Source organism: Melanerpes formicivorus, unplaced genomic scaffold, assembly GCF_026170545.1.
Source record: "Melanerpes formicivorus ecotype bairdi unplaced genomic scaffold, bMelFor1.0.p_v2 SCAF_19, whole genome shotgun sequence".
In the NCBI taxonomy this organism is placed as follows: Eukaryota; Metazoa; Chordata; class Aves; order Piciformes; family Picidae; genus Melanerpes; species Melanerpes formicivorus.
In genome coordinates this window covers 1,311,018-1,326,461 of record NW_027142371.1, presented here as the reverse complement: position 1 = coordinate 1,326,461, position 15,444 = coordinate 1,311,018, and positions in this window count along the sequence as shown.

The following is a 15,444-nucleotide window of genomic DNA, read 5'->3' as shown; positions in this document are numbered from 1 at the left end:
CCCAAGCGACCTGGCTGTCGAGTGATTTCTGGGGCTGCCGGACCCTGGTGAGCTGCGGCTCTCCTCGAGCTCTTCACCTGCATTGGCTCATGGAAAGGCATTCTTGCCAAGCCTCAGGAAGGTGAGGGGAGAGGGAAGGGATTTTGCCAAGCCTCAGGAAGGTGATGGGAAAGGGAAGGGATTTTGCCAAGCCTCAGGAAGGGGATGGGAAAGGGAAGAGATTTTGTCAACCCTCAGGAAGGTGAGGGGAAAGGGAAGGGATTTTGCCAAGCCTCAGGAAGGTGAGGGGAAAGGGAAGGGATTTTGCCAACCTTAAGGAAGGTGAGGGGAAAGGGAAGGGATTTTGCCAAGCCTCAGGAAGGTGAGGGGAAAGGGAAGGGATTTTGCCAGCCCTCAGGAAGGTGATGGGAAAGGGAAGGGATTTTGCCAACCCTCAGGAAGGTGATGGGAAAGGACATTGCCAAGCCTAAGGCAGGGGATGGGAGAGGAGGTGCTTTTCAATCCATCCAGAGTTCTGTAAAACACAAGATAAAGATGCTATAGCAGTGAGTGTCTTTGATTTGGGTCTGTCTTCAGTCTCTGCTGAAGCAGTTGATGGGAATGGTTGGCACCTTGTTCTGCAGATCTGTCACTGGAGCTGTGTCCCAGACCCAGAATAAAGATCTTAAAGATTCTTTTGCCTCTTACACACCAAGCTTCTTTTTAGTTAGGTTATCACTAAACAGAAAGCAGTCAGAAGGAGTCCCAGGGAGGATCCCCCAACATGAGAACTGCCTCAGCTTCTACTCACAGCAGTGTGGGAATGCATTTTGCACAGGAAATGCCCCCAGGTGCTGCCTAATTGGGCAGAACGGAGCTGTGAGATGCTTCTGGCACCCTACTGCTGCTGAACCTCAACACAGAGTTGTTAAGCTGTGCTGTAAGCTCTCTCACTCCCATGGTACTGGATCTTACCCTTTCTAAGAGAGGAGTGTTTTCTGAAGCCCTGCACTCTCCATCACTTGAAAAAGCACCTAACTAACTGTAGCAAAAGGAAACAATCAGTGGGGAGAGCTGAGATGATTATCTGGGGGCTGCACCATGCTGCCTTTAGAAACAGCTTGAGTTTACAGAGCTGGAGTTCCAAATTAGCCCAGGAGCCTTCTTGACTGTAACCTGCTCCTCTTCCCTTCTTGTGGTTGGTACCAGGGGCTCCAGGGGACACACCTGGTGCTGTGAGAATGCTTTCTCTGGTGCTGTGGGAATGCTTTCTCTGGTGCTGTGGGAATTGTTGGAGCTGCCAAGTGCAAAGATGCAGAGGGGGAGTGAAGTCCCTCTCCAGTGCTGCAAGAGGGGATGGGTTTCATTTCATTGCCAAAATGGCCCAGGGTCAGGATATGATCAAAGAATCGTTTGGGTTGGAAAGGACCTTCAAGATCATCCACTTCCAATCCCTCTGCCATGGGCAGGGACACCTCCCACCAGCCCAGGTTGCTCAAGGCCTCATCCAGCCTGGCCTTGAACAGCTCCAGGGAGGGGACATCCACAGCCTCCCTGGGCAAGAGTAGCTCAGGATCCCTGCAGGGAAGCCAAGCAGCCTTCTGCCCAGGGAAAGTGTGGTCATGGTGAGTGCACTTCCTCAGAGAGCAGAGGCTGGAGGGTTCCTGCCAAGGGTTAAGCTCTGTGTGGACACCCAGGAGGAGCATAGGCAGGTTTGCTGCTATTTGAAAAGCTGACAGCACTGTGAGGCATCCATTCAGGTGGGTAAGGTATACATTCAGGTGTGCAAGGCATCCATTCAGGTGGGTAAGGTATACATTCAGGTGTGCAAGGCATCCATTCAGGTGTGCAAGGCATCCATTCAGGTGGGTAAGGTATACATTCAGGTGTGCAAGGCATCCATTCAGGTGGGTAAGGTATACATTCAGGTGGGTAAGGTATACATTCAGGTGTGCAAGGCATCCATTCAGGTGTGCAAGGCATCCATTCAGGTGTGCAAGGCATCCATTCAGGTGTGATGGTTTCTTAAAAGCATTTGGAGGTTCAAGTGAGCTCTAACAGATGTTGGCTGTATCTTGAAGTGAATAAAGCCAGGATCAAGTGCTTCTTGTTACTGTTGTAGTCTTTTTTCCCCTCTAGCAGACACACCTCCTCCTGCTCTAAGGAAGACTTTCTGGAGAGGTTGCAGTTGCCTTTTTGTTTCAGTGTCTTACAGCTGGGGCACACAAAGAGCTGAGGGACAACCACCCCTCCTGATTGCCTTCTGCTGGCCAGATGCCATTAACAAACCTTTAGAAAAAGCCCAACAGCCAGAGTTTGACTTCAGCATATGTGGATTAAAAGTCAGAAAGTCATGGAATGGTTTGGGTTGGAAGGGAGCTCAGAGATCGTCTACTCCAACCTCCCTGCCATGGGCCTCTCAACCAGGAACCCTCTGCTTCCCAAAGGGAAGAAGGGAGAGAGGCTGATGGGCCGGGAAAGATATTCAACCAGCTGGGATGGAAAGAACAGTGCCATAGAATAGAACCAATGTGGAACCCAAGCCCTGGTGGCAATGACATCACCATCAGCACCAACAGCGCTGGGAGCAGGCACTGGGAAAGACCCTGACAGGACTCAGCAGCAGATAGCAACCAGATCCAGGAGCTGGGTTCTGGAACTGGGTTCAGGAGCACAGGGATGGGGATGGAAGGCAGAAGGGACAGAGTCCTCCTGGGACAGTGGCCAGGGAAGAAAAGGCTTGACCCTGGTGACCCCTCAGCTGGAAGATGCTGTCCCTGGGCTGGAATACCTTGTTGGGCAGTTGAGGGTCACCTGTCCTGGCCACTCCTCCCCAAAGTGCCACCTCTGACTCCTGGCCCACCAAGGTGGGGCATAAGATGTGGCAGTGCCCTTTGCTTGCAGAGGAGCAAGTCTAAGCCAGAGGCAGAGCCTTTCTGCAGCCCAGCCCAGTGTGCTCTGGAGCTGCTGGCAGGCTGAAGCATCCCCAGCCAGCTGCTCACAGCCACCAACACAACAGCCAAGGGAGGGACATCTCTGGTTCCCAAGCATGGTGAACTCAGCTGCAGTGCCTGAGGAGGACTTGCAGCAGTTGCCCACCTGCAGGTCAGGAGGGGTGAAAAAGTGGTCAGTGAGCAGCCAGGGAGGCTGCAGTGTGGTCTGTCTCACCCCCAGTGATGTCTGCTAGCAGATGAGAGTCATGAGGTGTCAGCAAGGAGGCTCCTGTGCTGCAGGTAGCTCTGTGGGCAGGGCTGGGACCCCAGGTTTCTGCTTCTGCCTTCATCTCTCATCCCTGTCCTTCCTTTTCCTCCCTCTCACATCTTCTCTGTCTTGGTCACACTTTTCTGGGTCTGCTCTGCACCTGCTCTGGGCAAATCCCTGGGGCTGTGAGCACAGGAAGAGCTGAACCACAGAATGATAGAATCACAGGAGCTGGAAGGGACCTCTGGAGCTCATTGAGTCCACCACCCCCTGCCAAAGCAGCATCTGAGTGCAGCTAATTATGGCAGGTTGCACTTCCTCATCAGCAGTTTAACAGTGCTCTGGAAGTTGTTGTCATCATTCTTCTCTCTACACATCACTGAGCACTGCCTCAAAGGCAAGGAAGAACAGAACCCATTAGGATGGTTATTTAATAGCTGAAATGAAGAAGAAAAGAAAGAAACAGCAGAGGGGTGGGGAAGAAAATCATTGAATGGTAGGGGATGGAGGGGGACCTCTAGAGAACATCAGGTCCAATTCTCCTGCCAGAGCAGGGCCACCCAGGGCAGGTCACCCAGGAATGCTTCCAGGTGGGGCTTGAATGTCCCTAGAGAAGGAGACTCCACAGCCTCTCTGGGCAGCCTGCTCCAGGGCTCCAGCACCCTCCCAGTAAAGATGTTTTTCTTCATGTTGAGGTGGAAGCTCCTGGGTTCCAGTTTGTGTCCATTGCTCCTTGTTCTGTCCCAGGACAGCACTGAACAGAGCCTGGCCCCTGCCGCTTGACACCACCCTGCAGATGTTTGCAACCATTGATCAGATCTCCTCTCAGCCTTCTCCAGATGAACCAGCCCCGGGGCTCTCATCTTTTCCCCATCACACAGATGTGCCAGGCCTTTCAGCATCCTCATAGCCTCCTGTGGACTCTCACTAGCATGTCCCTGTCCCTGTTGAACTGGGGAGCCCAGAACTGGACACAGTACTGTAGATGTAGTCTCACCAGGGCAGAGCAGCAGGTGGCATTTGACCAGATCAAGCAAGAGGTGGTCCAGGCTATGGCTCTGGGACCTGCTGGAACTGGGCCAGAGATCAAGAATGTGCTGTACACTGCGGCTGGTGAGAATGGTCCTACATGGAGCTTGTGGCAGAAAGCTCCTGCTGAAACCAGGGGCAGGCCCCTAGGTTTCTGGAGTAAGGGGTACAAAGGCTCCGAGGCCAACTACACCGCGACAGAGAAGGAAATCCTAGCTGCCTATGAGGGCGTCCAGGCTGCCTCTGAGGTAACTGGGACTGAGTCACCTCTATTTCTAGCTCCGAGGCTTCCAGTCCTGACCTGGATGTTCAAAGGGAGAGGCTCAACCCCACATCATGCCACAGATGCTACCTGGAGTAAGTGGATGGCCCTGATAACTCAGCGAGCTCGGATGGGGAACTTCAAACGCCCTGGCATAGTGGAAGTGATCACCAACTGGCCAGAGGGTGTTGACTTTGGAATGCCAGCAGAGCAGACAGTGACCCGTGCTGAGGAGGCTCCCCCATATAACAATCTCCCTGGCAACGAGAAGGGCTATGCTCTATTTACAGATGGGTCCTGCCGGCTTGTAGGAAGCAAGCGGAGATGGAAGGCAGCTGTCTGGAGCCCAACAAGGCAAGTGGCAGAAGCAAGGGATGGAGAAGGCGAATCCAGTCAGTACGCAGAGGTAAAAGCTGTCCAGCTGGCCCTGGATATAGCAGAACGAGAGAACTGGCCAGAGCTGTACCTCTACACTGACTCCTGGGTGGTAGCCAACGCCTTGTGGGGGTGGCTGAAGGAATGGAGGAGGAACGGGTGGCAGAGAAAAGGGAAGCCTGTTTGGGCCGCTGACCTGTGGCAAGACATCGCCGCCCGCCTGGACAGGCTGCCAACCAAGGTACGGCACATGGATGCACACATCCCCAAGAGCAGAGCCACAGAGGAGCACAAGCACAACCACCAAGCAGACCTGGCTGCCAAGATCTCCCAAATAGACTTGGACTGGGAACACAAGGGTGAGCTGTTCTTAGCTCGCTGGGCCCAGGACACTTCTGGCCACCAAGGGAGAGATGCCACACACCGGTGGGCTCGGGGCAGATCCGTGGACATCTCTATGGAGGCCACCTCACAGGTCATCCATGAGTGTGACATCTGTGCTGCCATCAAGCAGGCCAAGCGCATGAAGCCTCTGTGGTATGGGGGACGGAGAGGCCTGGCAGATAGACTCCATCACCCTTCCTCGGTCTCACTGCGGCAAGCAGTACGTACTGACCATGGTGGAGGCAAGTACAGGGTGGCTGGAGACCTATCCAGTTCCTCATGCCACTGCTCGCAACACCATCCTGGGCCTAGAGAGACATATCCTGTGGAGACACGGCACCCCCGGGAGGATTGAATCAGACAATGGAACCCACTTCAGGAACCATCTCCGAAGGGACTGGGCAAAGGAACATGGGATTGAGTGGATTTACCACATCCCATACCATGCACCAGCTGCAGGGAAGGTCGAGCGCTACAATGGCTTGCTAAAGACCACCCTAAAAGCCATGGGGGGTGGAACCTTCAGGAACTGGGAAAAGCACCTAGCTCAAGCCACTTGGTTAGTGACCAGCAGAGGAGCTGTGAACCGAGCTGGTCCTGCCCAGTCCCACCTGCTGCAAACAGTGGATGGAGATGGAGTTCCTGTGATTGCTGAGAAGAACCTGCTGGGGAAGTCAGTGTGGGTTTTCCTGCTGCTGGTGGGGGCAAACCAACCCGAGGGGTGGTCTCGGCTGGGGGGCCTGGCCACACGTCCTGGGTCATGTTAGAAACTGGGGACATTCAGTGTATCCCACAGCGGAATGTGACTCTGGCTGAGAGGGGATGAACTCAGAGGGGACAACACTCTTCAATGTATTATAGTCATTGAGTGAACAGTTGTAAGTTGTTCTAAGTTTCTCCCTTCTAGCTTAATACCAGCCCAGCATCCAGGACTCAACATACACACTGCACACCAACCCAGAGAGCTCCTGCATCATCTCACCTCCACCTGTCCCTGATGTCCTTACAGCAATGAACTGTTTCTGATGTCCCTACAGCAACGGACTGTTCCTGATGCCCCTGCAGCAAGGGACTGTTTCTGATGCCCCTGCAGCAACAGACTGTTCCTGATGCCCCTACAGCAACAGACTGATCCTGATGCCCCTACAGCAATGAACTGTTCCTGATGTCCCTACAGCAACAGACTGATCCTGATGCCCCTACAGCAACAGACTGTTCCTGATGTCCCTACAGCAACAGACTGATCCTGATGTCCCTGCAGCAACAGACTGTTCCTGATGCCCCTACAGCAACGGACTGTTCCTGATGCCCCTACAGCAATGAACTATTCCTGATGTCCCTACAGCAATGAACTATTCCTGATGTCCCTGCAGCAACAGACTGTTCCTGATGCCCCTACAGCAACGGACTGTTCCTGATGCCCCTACAGCAATGAACTGTTCCTGATGTCCCTACAGCAACAGACTGTTCCTGATGTCCCTGCAGCAACAGACTGTTCCTGATGCCCCTACAGCAACAGACTGATCCTGATGCCCCTACAGCAATGAACTGTTCCTGATGTCCCTACAGCAACAGACTGATCCTGATGCCCCTACAGCAACGGACTGTTCCTGATGTCCCTACAGCAATGAACTGTTCCTGATGTCCCTACAGCAACAGACTGATCCTGATGTCCCTGCAGCAACAGACTGTTCCTGATGCCCCTACAGCAACGGACTGTTCCTGATGCCCCTACAGCAATGAACTATTCCTGATGTCCCTACAGCAATGAACTATTCCTGATGTCCCTGCAGCAACAGACTGTTCCTGATGCCCCTACAGCAACGGACTGTTCCTGATGCCCCTACAGCAATGAACTGTTCCTGATGTCCCTACAGCAACAGACTGTTCCTGATGTCCCTGCAGCAACAGACTGTTCCTGATGCCCCTACAGCAACAGACTGATCCTGATGTCCCTACAGCAATGAACTGTTCCTGATGCCCCTACAGCAACGGACTGTTCCTGATGCCCCTACAGCAATGAACTGTTCCTGATGTCCCTACAGCAATGAACTGTTCCTGATGTCCCTACAGCAACAGACTGTTCCTGATGTCCCTGCAGCAACAGACTGTTCCTGATGCCCCTACAGCAACGGACTGTTCCTGATGTCCCTACAGCAATGAACTGTTCCTGATGTCCCTACAGCAACAGACTGTTCCTGATGCCCCTACAGCAACGGACTGTTCCTGATGTCCCTACAGCAACGGACTGTTCCTGATGCCCCTGCAGCAACGGACTGTTCCTGATGTCCCTACAGCAATGAACTGTTCCTGATGTCCCTACAGCAACAGACTGTTCCTGATGTCCCTGCAGCAACAGACTGTTCCTGATGCCCCTACAGCAACGGACTGTTCCTGATGTCCCTACAGCAATGAACTGTTCCTGATGTCCCTGCAGCAACAGACTGTTCCTGATGTCCCTACAGCAATGGACTGTTCCTGATGCCCCTGCAGCAACGGACTGTTCCTGATGTCCTTATAGCAAGGGACTGTTCCTGATGTCCTTACAGCAACGGACTGTTCCTAATGTCCCTACAGCAACAGTCTGTTCCTGATTTTTTTTCCCTTTCCCTTTCAAAGACAGACTGATTCCTGATTCTTCACCACACGCCTGCCCAGTTCAAGCACCACCTACATTGACCATCATCAGAGAGAGAGCGAGAGAGTGCCCTGGGAGAGAGCAAGCTGGGATAGCAAGGGACTTGCATCAAGGATTCAAATACCACGTGTCAAGATTGCATGAAGGGGCTGTGGCAGTAGGGAGGAAGTGGAACAGAGGGGTGGATTGTGGTGGGTTAACGCCCATTCTGGAACAAAATAACAAAGCAGGGGGGAGGGCACTTTTGTGGGTACTTTACCCTCCCTGCAGGGCGTTTCCCCCCTGGGAAGCTGAGTCTGTTCCACTCCCCCCTCCCTGCCCAGCTAGGGTATAAAAAGCAGGACATCATAGCTGTTGGATCTCCTTTTGGCTCCTGCCTCTGCTGGATGAGAGCTACTGCAGCTGCCCTCCTGCTCCTCAGCCATGTGGTCGGACCTGATCCTTCTCCCTGCTGCCTCCGCACCTCCTCAGAGAGAGACTGGTTTTGTATTCTTCTCTTTTTTTGTCCCACTCCCATCCATCCTTGTTCCTTGCCCTTGTGAACCTTTCCTGCTATTTTGTTATATACATGTATATCATAGTATCATAGCATCATAGTATCAGTCAGGGTTGGAAGGGACCACAAGGATCAGCTAGTTCCAACCCCCCTGCCATGGGCAGGGACACCCCACACTAGATCAGCCTGGCCAGAGCCTCAGCCAGCCTGGGCTTAAACACCTCCAGGGACAGGGCCTCGACCACCTCCCTGGACAACCCATTCCAGGGCTTCACCACTCTCATGGGGAAGAACTTCCTCCTCACCTCCAGCCTGAATCTCCCCACCTCCAGCTTCATTCCATTCCCCCTAGTCCTATCGCTACCTGAGATCCTGAGCAGTCTCTCCCCAGCCTTCCTGTAGGCTCCCTTCAGATACTGGAAGGCCACAATGAGGTCACCTGGGAGTCTTCTCTTCTCCAGACTAAACAGCCCCAACTCCTTCAGTCTGTCCTCACAGGAGAGGTGCTCCAGCCCTCTGCTCATCCTCATACATTGTTTAAGGACAACTCTTTACCTCTCTACTTCCAAGTCGACTCCAAATTATTGTTTGGTGGATTTGCTCCTTCCTTTTTTCTCCCCTCTCTGTTGGGAGGGAGGACAGGGGAGTAGGGGAGGGATTCTCAGCCTTGCTCCCATCTGAGCTCTTAACTCCCAGTCAAGGCTCAAACCACCACAGACCTCCAAAGCTCATCCAGTCCAACCCCCCTGCCAGAGCAGGGTCACCCAGAGCAGCTCACACAGGGACACATCCAGGCAGGTTTTGAATCTCTCTAGAGAGGGAGACTCCACAACACCCCTGGGCAGCCTGCTCCAGGCCTCTGTCACCCTCACACAGAAAAGATTTCTCCTCCTGTTTCCATGGCACTTCCTCTGCCTCAGCTTCCACCACTGCCTCTTGTGCTGGCATTGGGCATCCCCCAGCAGAGCCTGGCTCCAGCCTCTGGGCACTCACCCTGCACATCTTTCTCACCATGAAGGACCACTGAGAGGTCTGTGCCCACCTGTGCCAGGGAGGGAAGGCAGCACAAGCCAAGTAGATTTCTTTCTTTTTATTATACAGGATCTTATGTACAAGGTCACCTTTCTGCCAGGCACCAGCAGCACAGTCAGTTCATAGCAAAAACACCACCTGCAGCTCACCTCTGGCAGCTGGAGAGCAGCTCTGCAAGGGCTCAGTACAACACAAAGGGCACATGGCACAGGAACCAGGGAAGGGCCAGGGAGAGCATGGTCAGCCCTGAAGCCCTTCAGGGATCACTGCAAACCAGGAAATGCAAAGGAAAGATTGTGCTTCAAGAGCCATGCTGGCTCCAGGATGGCCCTTGGGGCAGGGATGCACTGCCCCCAGCCAGGACCTGCTGCCCCCTGCACCCTTCAAAGAGAGATGACACAGATGATGAGGTCAGGCTTTGAGTGATGGAGCAGGCAGCAGGAGTCCCCTTCTGGAGCAGACAGCAGGAGTCCCCTCCTGGAGCAGACAGCAGGAGTCCTCTCCTGGAGCAGGCAGCAGGAGTCCCCTCCTGAAGCAGACAGCAGGAGTCCCCTCCTGGAGCAGGCAGCAGGAGTCCTCTTCTGGAGCAGGCAGCAGGAGTCCCCTCCTGGAGCAGGCAGCAGGAGTCCTCTTCTGGAGGAGGCAGCAGGAGTCCTCTTCTGGAGCAGACAGCAGGAGTCCCCTTCTGGAGCAGGCAGCAGGAGTCCCCTTCTGGAGCAGACAGCAGGAGTCCTCTTCTGGAGCAGGCAGCAGGAGTCCCCTCCTGGAGCAGGCAGCAGGAGTCCTCTTCTGGAGCAGACAGCAGGAGTCCCCTCCTGGAGCAGGCAGCAGGAGTCCCCTTCTGGAGCAGGCAGCAGGAGTCCTCTTCTGGAGCAGACAGCAGGAGTCCCCTCCTGGAGCAGGCAGCAGGAGTCCTCTTCTGGAGCAGGCAGCAGGAGTCCCCTTCTGGAGCAGGCAGCAGGAGTCCCCTCCTGGAGCAGGCAGCAGGAGTCCTCTTCTGGAGCAGGCAGCAGGAGTCCCCTTCTGGAGCAGGCAGCAGGAGTCCTCTTCTGGAGCAGACAGCAGGAGTCCCCTTCTGGAGCAGGCAGCAGGAGTCCCCTCCTGGAGCAGACAGCAGGAGTCCCCTTCTGGAGCAGACAGCAGGAGTCCCCTTCTGGAGCAGGCAGCAGGAGTCCCCTCCTGGAGCACTCTACCCAGCCCTGGGGGGTCCCCAGGTCTTGTGGGAGGGTTTGCCCAAGGAGAAGTTGTGGACACTGCTCTAGAGCCCAGGAAGAGTCTCATCCAGAGGTGCTTGCAGCCCTCACCCTGCAGAGCCTTGCTCAGCCTTTCTGCAGTGGTTTCCAGTGCAGAAGGAGGAGATCAAGCCTCTGAAGATGACAGCTGCTTGGTTTCCCCTGCTTGGGATGATTTGTGTTTCCTGCAGGCAGCTTCCCTTCCCCTTGCCCTCCCCAGGCAGCTGCACAGGGCACAGCACCTGCACCAGCACTGACTGCCCCAGGGTGGCTGTGCAGCCACAGCAGCTCCTGGCACAGAGAGAGAAGAGCAGGGGCTGCCATGGGGGCACAGCTCCCCCCACCCCTCTCTTCCTCAGCATCACCCAAATTGTCCAAACTGAGACAGTCCTTTTCCCCCAGGCCCTGGCTCTCCCCCAGCCCAGGGTTAAATGTCTCTGTTGGGTTAGGTGTAGCTCTCCCTCCTCTCCTGCAGGAAGCCCCAGGACACCTCTGGCTCCTTTGGTGACACCACTGCTCCCTGCTAGCCAGACAGGGATGGGCATGGAGGGTGCAGGGCTTGGTTCCTGCCTCTGCTGGCTGCTCAGCTCCCAGTCCACTGCTGGGGCAGCTGGGGTTCATGGGGTGATGAGATTGCTTTGCCTTTGCTGTACAGGTGGGTGGAAGGTGGCAGGCCATGGTTCTCCTGTTGAGTGCCAGGTGGAGATGGCAGCAGCACTTGTCTTGCTCAGTGTGCCAGGGCAGGGTCTAGCCTGGTGCTTTCCTCACACTCTTGCTCACTGCTGCTCTGAACAGGCTGTGAGGAGAGAAGGGGAGAGGGAGGAAGCTACATCACTGCCCTTGGAGCTCAGGGATCTGTGACTTAGGAGGGGCCCTGAGGGCCTCTGTGCCCCTGCCACGTTAAAGCTCACACCTCCCCCTTTCTGGAAGGTTCTCTGCTCCTCAATCCCTTCAGCTGTGCCTCAGTGATGTCAGAGAGAACTTCTCAGCAGCCATCTGCTGCTCTCTGCTCTTCTTCCAGGTTATAAACTTTGGGTCCTTACCGGGAAGAATGTACTGCAGCTCCAGGCAGCAGCTGCACTTCCCTCACTTGCTGCTCTCAGGGTGTCCTGTGCAGGATGTGGAGCAGGCCAAGTGTGAGCTGGGCTTGGCAGCAGCTGCCACAATGTGCTGGGCTGGGGCACAGAAGGCAAGAGAAGCTCCAGCCTCTGGCAGCGTGGGCTGGCTGCCCACGGGGGGCACAGGGAGATGCCAGGTTGGGCTTGCAGTGGGCTGGCAGCAGCTGGGAACCTCCCAGTGCCTCTTTTGAAGCTCCCTGTGCTCCATGAGGTCCCATTGGGTCCCTCTGGGGGAGCTGGAGTGATGCTGTGGCCAGCAGGGAAGATGAGGAAGGTCCCAAACTGTAACTACCATGAGTGTCTCCCCAGGCTGCTCAGTTCAGGCCTGGTTTCTCTCTCTGTGCCTCCAAAGGAAACCATCTCCAGTGGCCCAGCTGAGCAGCCAGGCTCCCTGCTAGGACAACAGAGGACCCTGAGCAGCAGCAAGCCCCTCAGCCCAGCATGCAAGGAGGGGAAGCCTTTGCTCAGAGGCAGCCTGCAGAAGGCAGTGTGTGAGCTGTACCTGGTTACTGTAGCCTGGCATCCTCCCCGTCTGTGTAATGGCTGTTCTCCTGCAGGGGAAAGGCAACACAAAGCAGGCAGTCAGCAGCCCCCCTGCCCCACCAGGGCCTGGGGCACCCCTCAGAGGCAGTGCCCAGCTGGTAGCAGGGTGTGGGGGAGCAGTGGCAGCTTGCCCAGCGTGTGCAGGAGCTGCAGAACACAGCTGCTGTGGACACTGGCACCCCTGGCAGACCCCAGGCTTTCTGGCAGGCATGGTCCCAGGCAACTCACCAACTTCCTCTGGCTGCTTGTTCTGGCAGGGGCCTACCCAACAGACCTGGGACCCCTTTGGGGGCTGGACTAGATGACCTTTAGAAGTCCCTTCCAACCCAAACTACATTAGAACTCAATAAACTAACTGCTAGATCAGACCTGAGTGACCTCTGACTCTTCCCCTGTGACCTCACTGCCCCTCAGAGCCAAGGGCAGATGTTTTGAAGGACTGATTTGGGCACCATGTCACAGCATCATAGAATTGTTTTGGCTGGAAAAGCCCTCAGAGATCATCCAGTCCAACCTTCAACCCAACCCCACCATGGCATCAAACCCTGGCCCCAAGTGCCACGGCCACAGGTTTCTTGAACACCTCCAGGGCTGGGGACTCCACCACCTCCCTGGGCAGCACATCCCAATGGCCAATCTCTCTTGCTGGGAAGAACTTTCTCCTCACCTCCAGCCTAAACCTCCCCTGGCACAGCTTGAGACTGTGTCCTCTTGTTCTGGTGCTGCTTGCCTGGGAGAAGAGACCAACCCCCACCTGGCTACAACCTCCCTTCAGGGAGTTGGAGAGAGCAATGAGGTCTCCCCTGAGCCTCCTCTTCTGCAGGCTAAGCAACCCCAGCTCCCTCAGCCTCTCCTCACAGGGCTGTGCTCCAGACCCCTCCCCAGCTTTGTTGCCCTTCTCTGGACACCTTCAAGTCTCTCAGTGTCCTTCTTAAACTGAGGAGCCCAGAACTGGACACAGGACTCAAGGTGTGGCCTAACCAGTGCAGTGTACAGGGGCAGAATGACCTCCCTGCTCCTGCTGGCCACACTGTTCCTGATGCAGGCCAGGATGCCATTGGCCCTCTTGGCTGCCTGGGCACACTGCAGGCTCATGTTCAGCCTACCATCGACCAGCACCCCCAGGTCCCTTTCTGCCTGGCTGCTCTCAGCCACTCTGACCCCAGCCTGTAGCTCTGCCTGGGGTTGTTGTGGCCAAAGTGCAGCCCCTGGCACTTGGACTTGTTGAATGCCATCCTGTTGGACTCTGCCCATCTGTCCAGCCTGGCAAGGTCCCTCTGCAGAGCTCTCCAACCCTCTACCAGAACAACTCCTGCCCCCAGCTTGGTGCCATCTGCACATTTACTGATGATGGACTCCCCTGCTCCTGCTGGCCACACCGTTCCTGAGGCAGGCCAGGAAAGAAATTGTTCCTAATCTCCAAGCTAATGTCTGTGGCCAGCAGGTGGTGAAGGCTACACTGCTGTGCAGAAGTCAGAGAGATGTGGGGTAAAATAGTCCCTCCCCAAGATCTGGAGAGGCTTCAGAACTGTTCAGTGTTGGATGGTCAGGAGCAAAACAGGAAGAATGCTTTTTGTGCCTTGCCCTGCAGAGCCGAGGAGGACATCCTCTGCACACACTCAGCTGCCCCATGCTGAGCACATCTGAGCCTGCCTGGTGTTGGCAGCAAAATATTTCTGCTCTCTGTGACACTTTAGGACCAAAGAGGTACAGCAAATAGTGATGGAAGGGAGCTGAAATGGTCCTCTTGTTCATCTGCTCCTAATGACATCAGCTCCTCTGAAACCACAGCCAGCAGCTCTCTGCCCACTCTCTCACACTTTGCTGCTGACAGGCTGGGTGCTGCTTCATCATCATTAGCAGCAGCAGGTTCCCCCTGATTACTACCATCTGCCTGCCTTGGTGTAGTTCAAACCTGGCCTCCCTTCTCCTCACTGGGGCACAGATGGAGGCCAGCTCTTGCCTTTCTCCTTTCTAGTGCCTGTCCTGATGTTTCCCCTTCATCGTTTCTTCTTACATCAGTCATGAACTTCAGCTGCCAGGCCCCAGGGACTGAAGCAGCTGAAAGGCTCTGCTCAGATCCTGCACCCAGCACTAGTGTGGGGCAGAAGAGAAGAGCAGAAGCAAGCTGGGAAGTGCTTTGAGTTCAAGGAGCTTCCTGGCCCTAGGAAGAGCGCTGTGCATGTGCCATGCAGTCACCCCAGCAGTGAGGAGGTGAGGATGAAGAAGGGGATACCGACCTTCATCCTCACTCCTGCTCTCACCACTGGCAGGGTAGGGAGGGAGCAGAGCTGTTGCACTCAGTACAGACTCAGTGCTTGCTCCAACGTGCCCCAAGCCTCCATGGATGACAGAGTCACAGAATTGTTTTGGTTGGAGGAGACCTCTAAGACATATCTGAAGGACAGGCTGGCATCCAGAGGGACCTGGAGAGGCTGCAGAGCTGGGTGGGCTGAGGACAACCTCACAAGGTGCAATAAGGCCAAGTGCAAGGTCCTGAACCTAGGTCAGGGCAACCCTTGCTATCAGTCCAGGCTGAGAGCAGCCCTGCAGAGAAGGACTTGGGGGTGCTGGTGAGTGAGAAGCTGGACAGGAGCAAGCACTGAGCCTGGCAGGCCAGGTCAGTGGCCTCCAGGGATGGGGACTCCACCACCTCCCTGGGCAGCCTGTGCCAATCCCTCAGCACTCTTGCAGCAAAGAATTTTTTCCTTCTCCCCAACCTAACATTGCCAGGGGAGGTTTAGCCTGGAGGTGAGGAGAAAGTTCTTCCCAGCAAGAGAGATTGGCCATTGGGATGTGCTGCCCAGGGAGGTGGTGGAGTCCCCATCCCTGGAGGTGTTTGGATGTGGCTCTTGGAGCCATGGTTTAGCTGTCAGGAGGTGCTGGGTGACAGGTTGGACTGGATGATCTCTGAGGTCTCTTCCAACCTTATTGATTCTGTGATTCTAACCCTCCCCTGGCACAATTTCAGGCCATTTCCACTCCTTCTATCACCTGAGACCAGGGAGAAGATCCCAACCCATACCTCCCTGCAACCTCCTTTCAGGGAGCTGCAGAGAGCAATGAGGTCTCCCTCAGCCTCCTGCAGGCTGAACACCCCCAGGTGCCTCAGCTGCTCCTCACAGGGCTTGTGTTCAAGATCCTTCCCCAGCTTT